This window comes from Mytilus trossulus, unplaced genomic scaffold, assembly GCF_036588685.1.
Source record: "Mytilus trossulus isolate FHL-02 unplaced genomic scaffold, PNRI_Mtr1.1.1.hap1 h1tg000358c__unscaffolded, whole genome shotgun sequence".
NCBI lineage: Eukaryota > Metazoa > Mollusca > Bivalvia > Mytilida > Mytilidae > Mytilus > Mytilus trossulus.
Genome location: NW_026963337.1, coordinates 555,649 through 570,008, shown reverse-complemented (window position 1 = coordinate 570,008; position 14,360 = coordinate 555,649). Strand labels below are relative to the sequence as shown.

The 14,360-nt window shown below is 33.0% G+C and overlaps 1 long non-coding RNA gene across 3 annotated transcripts in view; it reads right to left on the bottom strand.

Annotated features, from left to right (window-relative positions):
- LOC134701869 (uncharacterized) overlaps nucleotides 1-14,360 on the bottom strand; it is a 537,736-nt gene that overhangs the window by 14,599 nt on the left and 508,777 nt on the right. The window contains exons 1-5 of one of the 3 annotated variants that reach the window (XR_010104237.1): nucleotides 9,188-9,253; nucleotides 6,868-6,929; nucleotides 6,148-6,223; nucleotides 4,623-4,850; nucleotides 3,760-3,824 (exon numbers count right to left, since the gene is read on the bottom strand). This is a non-coding gene — a long non-coding RNA (uncharacterized LOC134701869). Of the gene's footprint in view, nucleotides 1-3,626; nucleotides 3,825-4,622; nucleotides 4,851-6,147; nucleotides 6,224-6,867; nucleotides 6,930-9,187; nucleotides 9,254-14,360 lie in introns of those variants that run through there. The other 2 variants (XR_010104236.1, XR_010104238.1) reach the window with 2 other exon arrangements.

Here is a 14,360-nt window from a genome sequence, read left to right as displayed (position 1 = left end):
TTCAAGATGTAAGATTTTTCTCAAATGACAAGGGGTGGGGCGACCCATAGAGACTTGCCTGGTATATTTCATGATACTTTACAGAGAGAACAAATTAAGTTTAGGGGGCAGGATTCTCGACTGTTCACAAGTTAAATGACAGGGGATGGGGTTATCCCTGAGACTCACCCTACATTTCATTTGATTTATTTTTAATATCATATTCCATAATCATAACTGAAAACCCGTTTTGTGAATCTTTTAATGTTCTCAAGTTAAAATCATTTTTTTTTTTAAATAAAACTAAAAAAATATTTGGTTCTTTAGTTAAACCCTCCCTTCCTTTTTCCTTTATTTAAATTATTCCGATTTTCATTTCATTTTCATGAATATCAATATTCAAAAGATCGTTTTTCTCATTGGGAGAAACGAAAAAACAAATATTTAATAAGCCGCAAACTCGGAAAGGTTTAAAAGTCAATTCGTGATTGAGTTTAAAAATAGAAAAATCACGTGACGATGTTCATCTTGAAGCAATAATTTCACTTTTAAAATTGCACTGACTGGTTAATAATGTTAATACTGTTTAAGACAACACGAGTTGTCTCCCGAAAATAACAGTTCATTATCATAACAACATTTTCTGACCTGAACAAGTCAGAATTGTCAGACACCAGGTCATCTCAAAGGCCACGCGTCCGTATTTACAGGTCACGCGCCTTCATGAAACAGCAACAAAATCACTTGCAAAGACCTTCTTTACACGTAAAAAATATTAAAATGGCCATGAAAATACGGAGGTAATATGAATTACCATCTGAAAATGACCACATTGACCTAGATTTTCACTAAAAAAACGTAAATAATCACTATATTTTCAATAACTTCTCGTTCGAGAAACTCCCAAAACAACGACTCTCAAACACGTGATCTCTCGCAAAAAACCACGTGATCGTATGTGTCTTAGATCGGCAGCAAATTCAAAATAACTTCTGGTTTGACGGACTCGATGGAAAACCACGCAAAACAAAAATTGACCCGTACAGGTCAGAATTTCAAAACATTTTCTGACTTGAAGAAGTCAGTTTATTCTGACTTGTTTATGTCAGAGCTCTGACTGATGGTTAAAACGTTAAATTTGATGAACAGGAAATCGCCATATTGTTTTTATTTCTGAACAGGTGTTTCCATGTGAGATTTGTGTACATCGCCTTTATGGCTTTAATCAAGACAATAACGACACCCAAGCGGAATTCAAACTTCCTGGACATTGATTACTATCCTCAAGTGGTGATAATTACTATGAAAACAAACCTAGTGGCTTCAACCCAGACTTACCCCACGCTGTGACTCGACAGAGTCCTGTTCATTGTTTTCACTTATATTATAGAATAAACAACAAACTAATGATAAATATTTATTAAAACACAACTCAAATCAGCAAACATTTTATTTTGTCTCAAACAAATCTATTTTTCTTGATGACCTGAAAACGAAAATAAGTTCAAAATGGCGACCGAAAAATCCTGATCGTAATGAAATGACCGAAATTATTTCTTTAAAAAAAAAAAAAGACCAAAATCCCAATAAATCATTTCGGTCTTCTGAGTCATGACTGGCATATATGACCGTTTCCGGACCCTTGGTGTGGAAATATGATTTGTGAGCACTTGTCCCTGGGGAAGTATAATTGTAAATTTTACTTGTGCGGAAAAAAATTACTTGCCCTGAATTTGGGCCCAATAAATAATGGAAGTAATTCACTATATAAGCTTGCATGATTCTTAAAAGTGTTTTGAAACAAAATAAATGTTTGTGTTATTTTTGTATATATAAAAGGAGGTATGGGGTTAAACATCAATGACATTTCTTCACTGGAGAGCCATGGGAAATTTATAGGCTATGACATCTATAATTCTTGATTCCATTTTCTTTTTTATATTCCCAGTCTTTCTCTGCCTGCATTTTCTGTTTTTTACTCGACTCATCAAATATTATGTTCATTCCTTTTGTCTTGATTACCTGGTGTATCTGTTTTTAGCAGGTTTTATCCATCTCTAGAAACTCAGTCGAGAAAAATTAAAATGACACCTCCCTTGGATAAGGCATACATCCTAATAGACGATTACTAGTCAATGGACTAAGATAGCGTAATGTAAATGATAAATGGGTGTGCATAATTATTTTTTATTTTATTTTGGTTATTTATCTATTTCCTTTTTTATTTAATTCATGAACATTGCTGTTTTGACTTTAACATGTTTTTCACATGTTGATCATAGGTTTCAATTACCAAAAGTAATATATCTTAATAAGTTATGAAAATAATCCTATATTTTTCATTAAATTGATTTAGTCCAGTGTAATTTTTTACTTGTCCACGGGCAACCCAGACAAAAATAAATACTTGTCAGGTTGTTTAAATGTACGAGCTGGGGATAGCATTTCCACATCCTGTCATACATAAACATGGTAAATACCCCCCAACTTAATTAAAAACAAAAAGTATATTTAATAAAATAACATAAATAAAGTATGACCCTTTTACAAATGTTTTTCAACATAACATAAGATGTGGTATGATTGCCAATGATGCATGTCTCCACCAGAGACCAAATAACATAGACGTTAACAACTATAGGTCACCTCACAGCCTTCAACCGATAATTTACAAGGCTTGATAATAGGTATTATCGTTTCGTGTGTATTTGAGTCCTGATGGCATTCAAATAAGTATCGAGTTGACCTCAGAAGACTGCCGAAGGTCATATAAGCAATTTAAACATAAATATAGATATAAATAGATAGATAGCCAATTTATGCCCACAGCCATTTTCTATAAGTACGCTTTAAAATTTGCTTAAAAGAATGTTAAGTCCTGAACCATGTAGACCATTTGAATTTTCAAGTGAAAGGCCCTCCTCAAGTAATGGTACTGAAAAAAAGCACTAACGTAAAGGATGGGAGGCAGGCCTTGGACATTTGTTTTCCAATTTCAAAGGTTTCCTCTCAGAAATGAAAGGGCCCAGACCATTGGGCCCAATCAAATCAAACCCCTGAAAAGTATGTAATGGTGTGTTATATTGCTATAAAGGCCTTCACTAAAAGCCCTTTTCGAATATGGCACTAGCCTATGCTCTGAGACCCTAGCGTAACTTGGACCGAGACAAAATTACATGTGTCGTTCCATGCAAATACTATGAATTCACAAAACACAGGAAAATAGGTCATAAAAGGGCAATAACTCAAATAAGGAGTCGTCTGATGATTCAAGTCATGTTTGACTTATATGTAGATTTGTCTGTCTGATAATTTTTTGCTTTTTAAAGTTCCTGCCTACATTGTATCTATTATAGTCCGGAAATGAAAAAAAATCAATAAAATTTGTCATTTAAGTGCAATGACTCCTTTAAGAAGTCGTCTTTTTTACAGTTTTGATGTAAATAAACAGCAGGCAGTTCTCAACATTCGGAAAATTTCTGTCCTTTTTCAGATTTTCTCTATGCAAAGCATTTTTTCAGATGATAGACACAAGTTATATTTTACACCAATGTTCTATGTTTAGCCATGTCTGCCATGATGGTTTGCAGGCAGGGTCATCTGACACATTATTAAAACTAAATACTCTAATGATAATTGTGGCCAAGTTTTGTTTAATTTGTCCTAGTAGTTTCAGAGGAGAGGATTTTTGTAAAATTTAACAACACCAACGATAGACAACTGACGCTAAGTGATGAGTATGCCAGGTGAACTAAAACATATATATGATACAATACATACTAATTTGATGAAAACTGAGGTCAGCTATATTTATCAGTAAGAAAGTGCCATCATCTAAAGCATCTCTGAAAAATATTGATAAATCATAACTCCTTGTTTAAGTCTGATATATGTAAAATATATGTATTACTGACTTAATAATACTTTATCGGTACTTTTTGTTTTCAGTAACTGTTGTGATATATATGATTTTTTCTTTATCTTATAAACATATCAATGTTTGTGTGTTATTTCCTGTTTCAACAAAATAACTATGAACAATAAAGGTATATATTTTTTAATTATTTCATTTACATGAATAAACCCTTACTTTTATGGCCAGCGTCATGAAAATCTAGACCTTGTCATTTGAAGATATTTTGTAATTATTGACTATATATTGACCTCTACATATTTCTGTTCTTGCTTTGTTGGGTTGCCTTCTCATCGATATATACTGTTGAAATATTGCAGGAGTTATAATGTTGTGTTTTACCTGTTTAATATAGGGTTGATATCAGTGTGCTGTACACCATGTAGCCTTAGCACTCCATTTTTTTTCTATCCTTAACCCAAAGTTCACACATAAGTTTAACCTATCTATTTTGAAGAAAAACAATTTTGCAATGATTTCATGTTCGTGTGTGTCTCATTTACTATAAAACATTGGTCTTGGGTATTATGAATGTTAAAACAATTTTGCAATGATTTCATGTTCGTGTGTGTCTCATTTACTATAAAATATTGGTCTTGGGTGTTATGAATGTTAAAACAATTTAGTTAATTATCTCCCCTTATAGAGTTTGAATATTTTACATTCGAAACAAATTTCAGTATTAAAATGATCCTATATCATGTATATAGTTCACATTTGATGTACTTACCTAGAACAACAGCCTGACTGGACAGGGATCAAATCCACTGGACAAGGATCAACTTGACTGGACAGGGAACAAATCCACTGGACAAGGTTCAACTTGACTGGACAAGGATCAACTTGACTGGACAGGGATAAACTCCACCGGACAAGGATCAACTTGACAGGACAACTCCGACAAGGAATAACTTGAATGGACCGGTATTGACTTGACTGGACAGGGATCAAATAAATACTGATGATATATGTTTAAAATGAGAATATGAATGTTTCTATTTCAGGTTGGAATATAATTATAACATATCATAAAGATGCTCGTCTATCATTGTCTATTGTTTGATACAAATTTGACCTCTTTCATTGATTGGTTGCTGTCTCATTGATATAGACCTCTGAACCTTCACTTTTACAAGATATTTTAGGGTCTTGTTTATTACATAAATAATTAAAGAACCTTAGTGAGCACGCTCACATACCCCACGTCCCCACATTGTCATTGGAGAAATTAAATAAGTGTAAGAAAAAAAATTGTATAAGAAAAATTAATTTCCTGCCGATATGCACATTTGAATAGTATGTCTTTATTGTCTACAAAATTTCATGAAATTCTGTTGTGTGGTTTCAGAGGAGTTGAGATGACAAACTGTTGCAGAAGTACATAGAAGCAAATAAGTTCAAAGGGGCGTAACTCCTAGAAAAAAATTGAATCGCAATTTCCCGTCGATATGCACAACTACATAGTATGTCCTTATTATCTGAAAAGGTTTCGTAAAATTCTGTTGTGTGGTTTGAGAGGAGTTGCGATGACAAACTGTTGCAGTAGTACATTGAAGCAAATAAGTTCAAAGGGGCGTAACTCCTAGAAAAAAATTTGAATCGCAATTTCCAGTCGATATGCACAACTACATAGTATGTCCTTATTATCTGAAAAGGTTTTGTGAAATTCTGTTGTGTGGTTTGAGAGGAGTTGTGATGACAAACTGTTGCAGTAGTACATTAAAGTAAATAAGTTCATAGAGGCATAACTCCTTGAAAAAAAATTGAATCGCAATTTCCCGTCGATATGCACAACTACATAGTATGTCCTTATCATCTGAAAAGGTTTCGTGAAATTCTGTTGAGTGGTTTGAGAGGAGTTGCGATGACAAACTGTTGCAGTAGTACATTAAATAAATAAGTTCAAAGGGGCGTAACTCCTAGAAAAAAAATTGAATCGCAATTTCCCGTTGATATGCACAACTACATAGTATGTCCATATTATCTGAAAAGGTTTCGTGAAATTCTGTTGTGCGGTTTGAGAGGAGTTGCGATGACAAGAAACAGGACTGACGGACGGACGGACAGGTCAAAAACATTATACCCTCCGCAACTCTTTACGTGGGGTATAAAAACTAGTGTTGTGATATTTTGAATGTAAAATACATCTGTTAATTATCTCCCCCTGTCAGAGTTAAAATTCTACATTCACATCTTTTTTTAAACAAATTTCAGTTGTAAATGATTCTATCTAGTTCACATACAATTAAACTTACCTATAATAGGAATTCAACTGGCAAGGATCACATTGACTGGACAATGGTCACACGGACTGGACATTGAACACAAGGACTGGACAATTATCAAATAAAAAACAATAATCATGATAATAGACAATATAGATGTTCAAACTGAAAATATAAATGAAATAAAAACAACACGTTACAGACACTAATCTATTTTTAAATAAAATGTTGATCTCTTTTGTTGATTGGTTGCTGTCTCATTGACATAGACCTCCCATCTTACAATCATAAAGAACAATTTGATTTCTACATGTTACAAGTTAACAACTCTTTTTGTAATGCTTGCAATGTTTAATTAGTTTCAACTTCCAAGTACAAAATGTTAACCTTGTTCTAAAAAAATTAATACAAACACTGGTCTAATGCTATTTAGAATGAATCCTATAGCTCTGGATTATCTCCCCTTTAATACAAACACTGGTCTAATGCTATTTAGAATGAATCCTATAGCTCTGGATGATCTCCCCTTTAATACAAACACTGGTCTAGTGCTATTTAGAATGAATCCTATAGCTCTGGATTATCTCCCCTTTAATACAAACACTGGTCTAGTACTATTTAGAATGAATCATATAGCTCTGGATTATCTCCCCTTTAATTCACATTTACAATTTCAATATATTTCTGATTTTCATTTGATAAAAAAATCATTGAACGTTCCAATACAATATCAATGTAATGTTCACTTACCTATAGATTGTAATAACTTGACTGGACCTTGAATCAATAAAAACTAATAGTAGATCTTCAATCTGAAAATATCATAAAATACATGTAGCTCAATTTCAGTTTGTTTCACGTTTATATAAATATTGGTAAAACTTTCCCTGATTTTTTATGTACCTGTCATGAATTAAAAAAGAAAAGGTACATGTACCATACAAAGCTAATTAGTGGAAAAGTTTTTAGGACATATTCATTATAGCATGAAGTCATTTTGTGTCCTATGCTATTGCACACTACTTGATATAATAATTTACACATCCTGTTTGGTGTGTATCTCCTGCCATATCAGTATAAAAACCAAAAAATTATGAAGAACCCCCCCCCCCCCCCCAAAAAAAAATTTTTTTTTGTTCTTTCTTTTAACCCCCCCTTGGAGTAATTACCCACAAACTCAATTCCTGCCTGTTATGGTACCTTGCAGTACAATTTCAGAGAGATCGACACATTTAAACACAAGTCACCTCAACTTTATACGACCGCAGAGGTCAAACCCTGAACAGTTTGGGCAAGCATGTCAATTAAAATCTGTACTCAACATTACAGGTTGAGCCAAAAAATGGTCTTTTCAGACTCTGAGCTGTTAGTTTGTAGTTAATGTACTCAACACATTTAATATGATTTTTGTCTATTTCCTGATAAACTACATTTAGTAATTCATCAATTCAGTTTCTCTACTATGAGTTTACAGCTACAGTGTATGAATATTTCAACAACATGGATATGAAATAGTTTATTGCTTTATGCTCGACACAAAACCCAATTATAGCTAATAGATTTATCATTAAAAATGTTTTGCATGGTCAAAGGCTTAAATGGTTTTTATATATATATGCAACTATGATCACTTTTCTCTGATCTGTAGTATATTAAATCATTAATGGCTGATTTCATTATAAATAAATACTGTTTATATAAAGAGGGGGGATAGGACCTTTATCCGGACTCCGGGATCGGGTGTTTTTAAGCTCAGGATCTCGATATTGATCCTTTCGGGATCCGGGAATTCTTGTTTTTGAATTTCCAGACCTCGGGATTTTGTTTTTTAAAGCCCGGGATTTCGGGATATCTTGTTTTAAAGCCGGGAATTTCGGGGTTCAGGACCCCTCCTACCCTCCTTCTATAAAGGTTCATAATATTCTGAATTAACTGCACAATTTACCTGAATCACTTTCCTCCTTTCTAAATGACAGATCTATGTAGGCCGTATGTATATATCTAACAGGACACAATTTACCTGAATCACTTTCCTCCTTTCTACATAACAGATCTATGTAGGACACATGTATATATCTAACAGGACACAATTTACCTGAATCACTTTCCTTCTTTCTATATAACAGATCTATGTAGGACACATATATATATATCTAACAGGACACAATTTACCTGAATCCCATTCCTCCTTTCTATATAACAGATCTATGTAGGACACATGTATATATCTAACAGGACACAATTTACCTGAATCACTTTCCTCCTTTCTATATAATAGATCTATGTAGGCCGTATGTATATATCTAACAGGACACAATTTACCTGAATCCCTTTTCTCCTTTCTATATAACAGATCTATTTAGGACACATGTTTATATCTAACAGGACACAATTTACCTGAATCACTTTCCTTCTTTCTACATAACAGATCTATGTAGGACACATGTATATATCTAACAGGACACAATTTACCTGAATCACTTTCCTTCTTTCTATATAACAGATCTATGTAGGACACATATATATATCTAACAGGACACAATTTACCTGAATCCCTTTCCTCCTTTCTATATAACAGATCTATGTAGGACACATGTATATATCTAACAGGACACAATTTACCTGAATCCCTTTCCTCCTTTCTATATAACAGATCTATGTAGGCCACATGTATATATCTAACAGGACACAATTTACCTGAATCACTTTCCTTCTTTCTATATAACAGATCTATGTAGGCCGTATGTATATATCTAACAGGACACAATTTACCTGAATCACTTTCCTTCTTTCTATATAACAGATCTATGTAGGACACATATATATATCTAGCAGGACACAATTTACCTGAATCCCTTTCCTCCTCTATATATAACAGATCTATGTAGGACACATATATATATCTAGCAGGACACAATTTTCCTGAATCACTTTCCTTCTTTCTATATAGCAGATCTTTGTAGGCCGTATGTATATAACTTACAGGACACAATTTACCTGAATCCCTTTTCTCCTTTCTATATAACAGATTTATTTAGGACACATGTATATCTAACAGGACACAATTTACCTGAATCACTTTCCTCCTTTCTATATAACAGATCTATGTAGGCCACATGTATATATCTAACAGGACACAATTTACCTGAATCACTTTCCTCCTTTCTATATATCAGATCTTTGTAGGCCGTATGTATATATCTAACAGGACACAATTTACCTGAATCCCTTTTCTCCTTTCTATATAACAGATCTATTTAGGACACATGTATATCTAACAGGACACAATTTACCTGAATCACTTTCCTTCTTTCTATATAACAGATCTATGTAGGACACATATATATATCTAGCAGGACACAATTTACCTGAAACCCTTTCCTCCTCTATATATAACAGATCTATGTAGGACACATATATATATCTAGCAGGACACAATTTTCCTGAATCACTTTCCTTCTTTCTATATAGCAGATCTTTGTAGGCCGTATGTATATATCTAACAGGACACAATTTACCTGAATCCCTTTTCTCCTTTCTATATAACAGATCTATTTAGGACACATGTATATCTAACAGGACACAATTTACCTGAATCACTTTCCTTCTTTCTATATAACAGATCTATGTAGGACACATATATATATCTAGCAGGACACAATTTACCTGAAACCCTTTCCTCCTCTATATATAACAGATCTATGTAGGACACATATATATATCTAGCAGGACACAATTTTCCTGAATCACTTTCCTTCTTTCTATATAGCAGATCTTTGTAGGCCGTATGTATATATCTAACAGGACACAATTTACCTGAATCCCTTTTCTCCTTTCTATATAACAGATCTATGTAGGACACATGTATATATCTAACAGGACACAATTTACCTGAATCCCTTTTCTCCTTTCTATATAACAGATCTATGTCAGTCAGGGGTGTTACTTAAACAAGTTATTTTTTTTAATTACTTATATAAGTAATTTTTGTTTTTGAAAATAATAAAATTACTTAATAGAGTTATTTTTATTTTCAATAGAAACATCGACTAAATGTAGTGTTAATGATTTTAAACAACATTTTATATTATAAAATAAAGAATTTATCAGATTTGAGAGGAGTATGGAGATAAAGGATTACTTTTAAAATAATGACAAAAATATTACTTGAATACGTTATTTTATACATTTTTGAAAAAAATAGCAATAACACTTATCTAAGGCACACATGCAATTGATTTGGGTTACAAATTATAAATAACTTCAGGTCTTAATTTATTCACAAGTATCTATCTATTTATATCAGTCTACCTTCAAGATTTTAGAGGAAACTGAAAATGTTATTGTCCCAAGAGACCAATCTTTGACCCAGAAGCGTCGGTATGAAAGATAGGTGCGTCAAAAAGTTAATTAGTGTTTCGGAAGAATTAGATTTATATCATCAAGGGAAAAATAATCAGATGACTGTGAAAATTATCTAAAGCTAATAAAATCTGTATTATTGGACACATATAAAAATAATATTCAGAAAAATAACTTATATAAGTTATATTTAAATTAGCCTCGTTTTCAACATTACTTGTATAGGTAATTTTAATTGTTACTTGTTTAAGTAATACCCCTGACTGTATGTAGGACACATGTATATATCTAACAGGACACAATTTACCTGAACCCTTTTCTCCTTTCTATATAACAGATCTATGTAAGACACATGTATATATCTAACAGGACACAATTTACCTGAATCACTTCCCTTCTTTCTATATAACAGATCTATGTAGGCCGTATGTATATATCTAACAGGACACAATTTACCTGAATCACTTTCCTCCTTTCTATATAACAGATCTATGTAGGCCACATGTATATATCTAACAGGACACAATTTACCTGAATCACTTTCCTCCTTTCTATATAACAGATCTATGTAGGCCGTATGTATATATCTAACAGGACACAATTTACCTGAATCACTTTCCTCCTTTCTATATATCAGATCTTTGTAGGCCGTATGTATATATCTAACAGGACACAATTTACCTGAATCCCTTTTCTCCTTTCTATATAACAGATCTATTTAGGACACATGTATATCTAACAGGACACAATTTACCTGAATCACTTTCCTTCTTTCTATATAACAGATCTATGTAGGACACATATAAATATCTAGCAGGACACAATTTACCTGAAACCCTTTCCTCCTCTATATATAACAGATCTATGTAGGACACATATATATATCTAGCAGGACACAATTTTCCTGAATCACTTTCCTTCTTTCTATATAGCAGATCTTTGTAGGCCGTATGTATATATCTAACAGGACACAATTTACCTGAACCCTTTTCTCCTTTCTATATAACAGATCTATGTAAGACACATGTATATATCTAACAGGACACAATTTACCTGAATCACTTCCCTTCTTTCTATATAACAGATCTATGTAGGCCGTATGTATATATCTAACAGGACACAATTTACCTGAATCACTTTCCTCCTTTCTATATAACAGATCTATGTAGGCCACATGTATATATCTAACAGGACACAATTTACCTGAATCACTTTCCTCCTTTCTATATAACAGATCTATGTAGGCCGTATGTATATATCTAACAGGACACAATTTACCTGAATCACTTTCCTCCTTTCTATATGACAGATCTATGTAGGCCGTATGTATATATCTAACAGGACACAATTTACCTGAATCCCTTTCCTCCTCTATATATAACAGATCTATGTAGAACACATATATATATCCATAGATGCCAACCCCCTTCAGACACAATCAGTAACAAACTATCAAATTTTTCGTATTTTTGAAAAGTTTTCAGTAATCATTCATAAACGTGCATTTACCAATAAAAAGGACCGACATGTGCTTGCAAAGTGATGTGCACGAAATGTGTCGTTTAACATCTTGTCTGTAGTATGTATTCCATTCATTTATTGTTCAGATGTTCTCGACTAGTACATTTTCGTTTTGTCAAGGAGAAGTAGAGAAAGGGTGAAAGTTACTTCATAATGCAAGTTTGCCTCTTTGGAAGTCAGTTAGTTACTCAACAATAGTTTGATAACTCCCGAGAAACCGGAAGCATTAAATTGGCGTTTTCTAAATACCGGACCAGGACGGAAAATTAATGACAAAAATCCGTGTTTTACAAAATTGAACGGCGATGATTGGTAATCCGTAACTATTCGACTTTGACCGTAATAGCGTAGTTTTATCGCAAAATCGGACAAACTACGCAAAAATCGTAATGGTTGGCATCTATGTATATCTAACAGGACACAATTTACCTGAATCCCTTTTCTCCTTTCTATATAACAGATCTATTTAGGACACATGTATATCTAACAGGACACAATTTACCTGAATCACTTTCCTTCTTTCTATATAACAGATCTATGTAGGACACATATATATATCTAGCAGGACACAATTTACCTGAAACCCTTTCCTCCTCTTTATATAACAGATCTATGTAGGACACATATATATATCTAGCAGGACACAATTTTCCTGAATCACTTTCCTTCTTTCTATATAGCAGATCTTTGTAGGCCGTATGTATATATCTAATAGGACACAATTTACCTGAATCCCTTTTCTCCTTTCTATATAACAGATCTATGTAGGACACATGTACAGTACAGTTTTCGCGAAAGCCATCCCATACTCCATACACCAAGTTTTTTCCTGGTGTAACACCAGGAAACTCCGACATCACTCCCTAAATTCTCGGATAAATTTGGGAGTATTCCCTCCGACTTTCGCGTAAATCCGTTACCTTTTGTTTATTGTATTAGCGACATCTCTCCCAGTCTGGAGTGACACGGTGTCACACCAGGTAATTAATTGCCCTAATCCTTCTGATCTATGCCGGCAAGCGACAGTCAAGGTATGCGAGATTTCTTATGTTATTAAACAATTGCATTTCCCGTCTATTAATTATCAGTTTATATCTGATTGCTTGAAACAATTGAAAGATTAAATAAAAATCAAAACGTTGTTGTTAATTCTTTTAATTGCACTGACTCTCTACATTTAAATCAAGTTTTAAAAACAAACTATATTTGATTTTGACTTCCGTTTTTTATCAGTTAATAAATATTTAATTTACTAAAAGAGATATAATTGTGTAACTATAAACAGAGACTAACGCTGAATAAATTAGGGCAGTGTTAAGAAAAATTACAGGTCTCAAAATTGTTTACACAAGTAAAAAAGAAAGTATTATTCACTATCTGTTATGCTAATAAGTCTACGCAATTTCCATTTTACGATTACAAAATAAAAGTTTTAAAAAGCAAAAGGTTGTTGTTAATGCTTACAATTGCATTAAAGTTTTATAAAAAAAAATCTATACTTGATTATGATCTCGATTTATTTTATCGGTAATTTATATAACTTAAGTTACGAAAAGAGACATACTTGCGTGAAAATAAACGGAAATTAACGCTGAAGGTATAAAATGTGAGAAAGAAAGAAAATAACGTTTTAAAACTTGTATATGCAATATGCAAGAAAAAAAGAAAATACTATTCACCATTCCTTATGCTTAATAAGTCTACGGCATTTTCTCTTCACGGTTTGTTAGCATTACTTTAGGATAAATAATACATTTCGGCTACAACAGGATTACTTCTATAGCTGCATCAACTCGTCGTTGCATAATATTCATTTACCTACGCACAATGAATGTAAACTTTTGTGTTGTATTTAGAAGAGTGATCTTTAAATATTTTTAAAGCAATTAATTGCTTTGGGAAAAAGATACGCATCTCAGTGATCAACAGTGCGTAGTTGAACTTGAACTTGACCTTGACTCCGCTCACAATATTGAATGCTAAAAATAGTGACATCAATTTTGTCCACGAGATTTTTATTTGGCGGGAAATAGTATCATGTAACAGTAAACTCAGGTGACCTTTCTAGATAACCGTGGGAAAGTTCATTCAAGGTTTAAACTTGCTTTGTAAAAAATTTACATAAATGTGTGTGCGTTAAGATTGAGGCTCTAGAAGGTCCTTTTGCAATTGATTAACCGGATTCTAAATTATATTCCTTTTCTGAATAAACCAACATCAGTCTTTAATTTTTACGTTTCTCAGTCAACAGAGGACATAAAACCTGACATTATTTATACGTCCATAGTCAACACTATATATTAATGGTAGATGAAAACAGGATGCATGTCGTTCAGTTCCTGATGGGCGTTGGTAGAGAT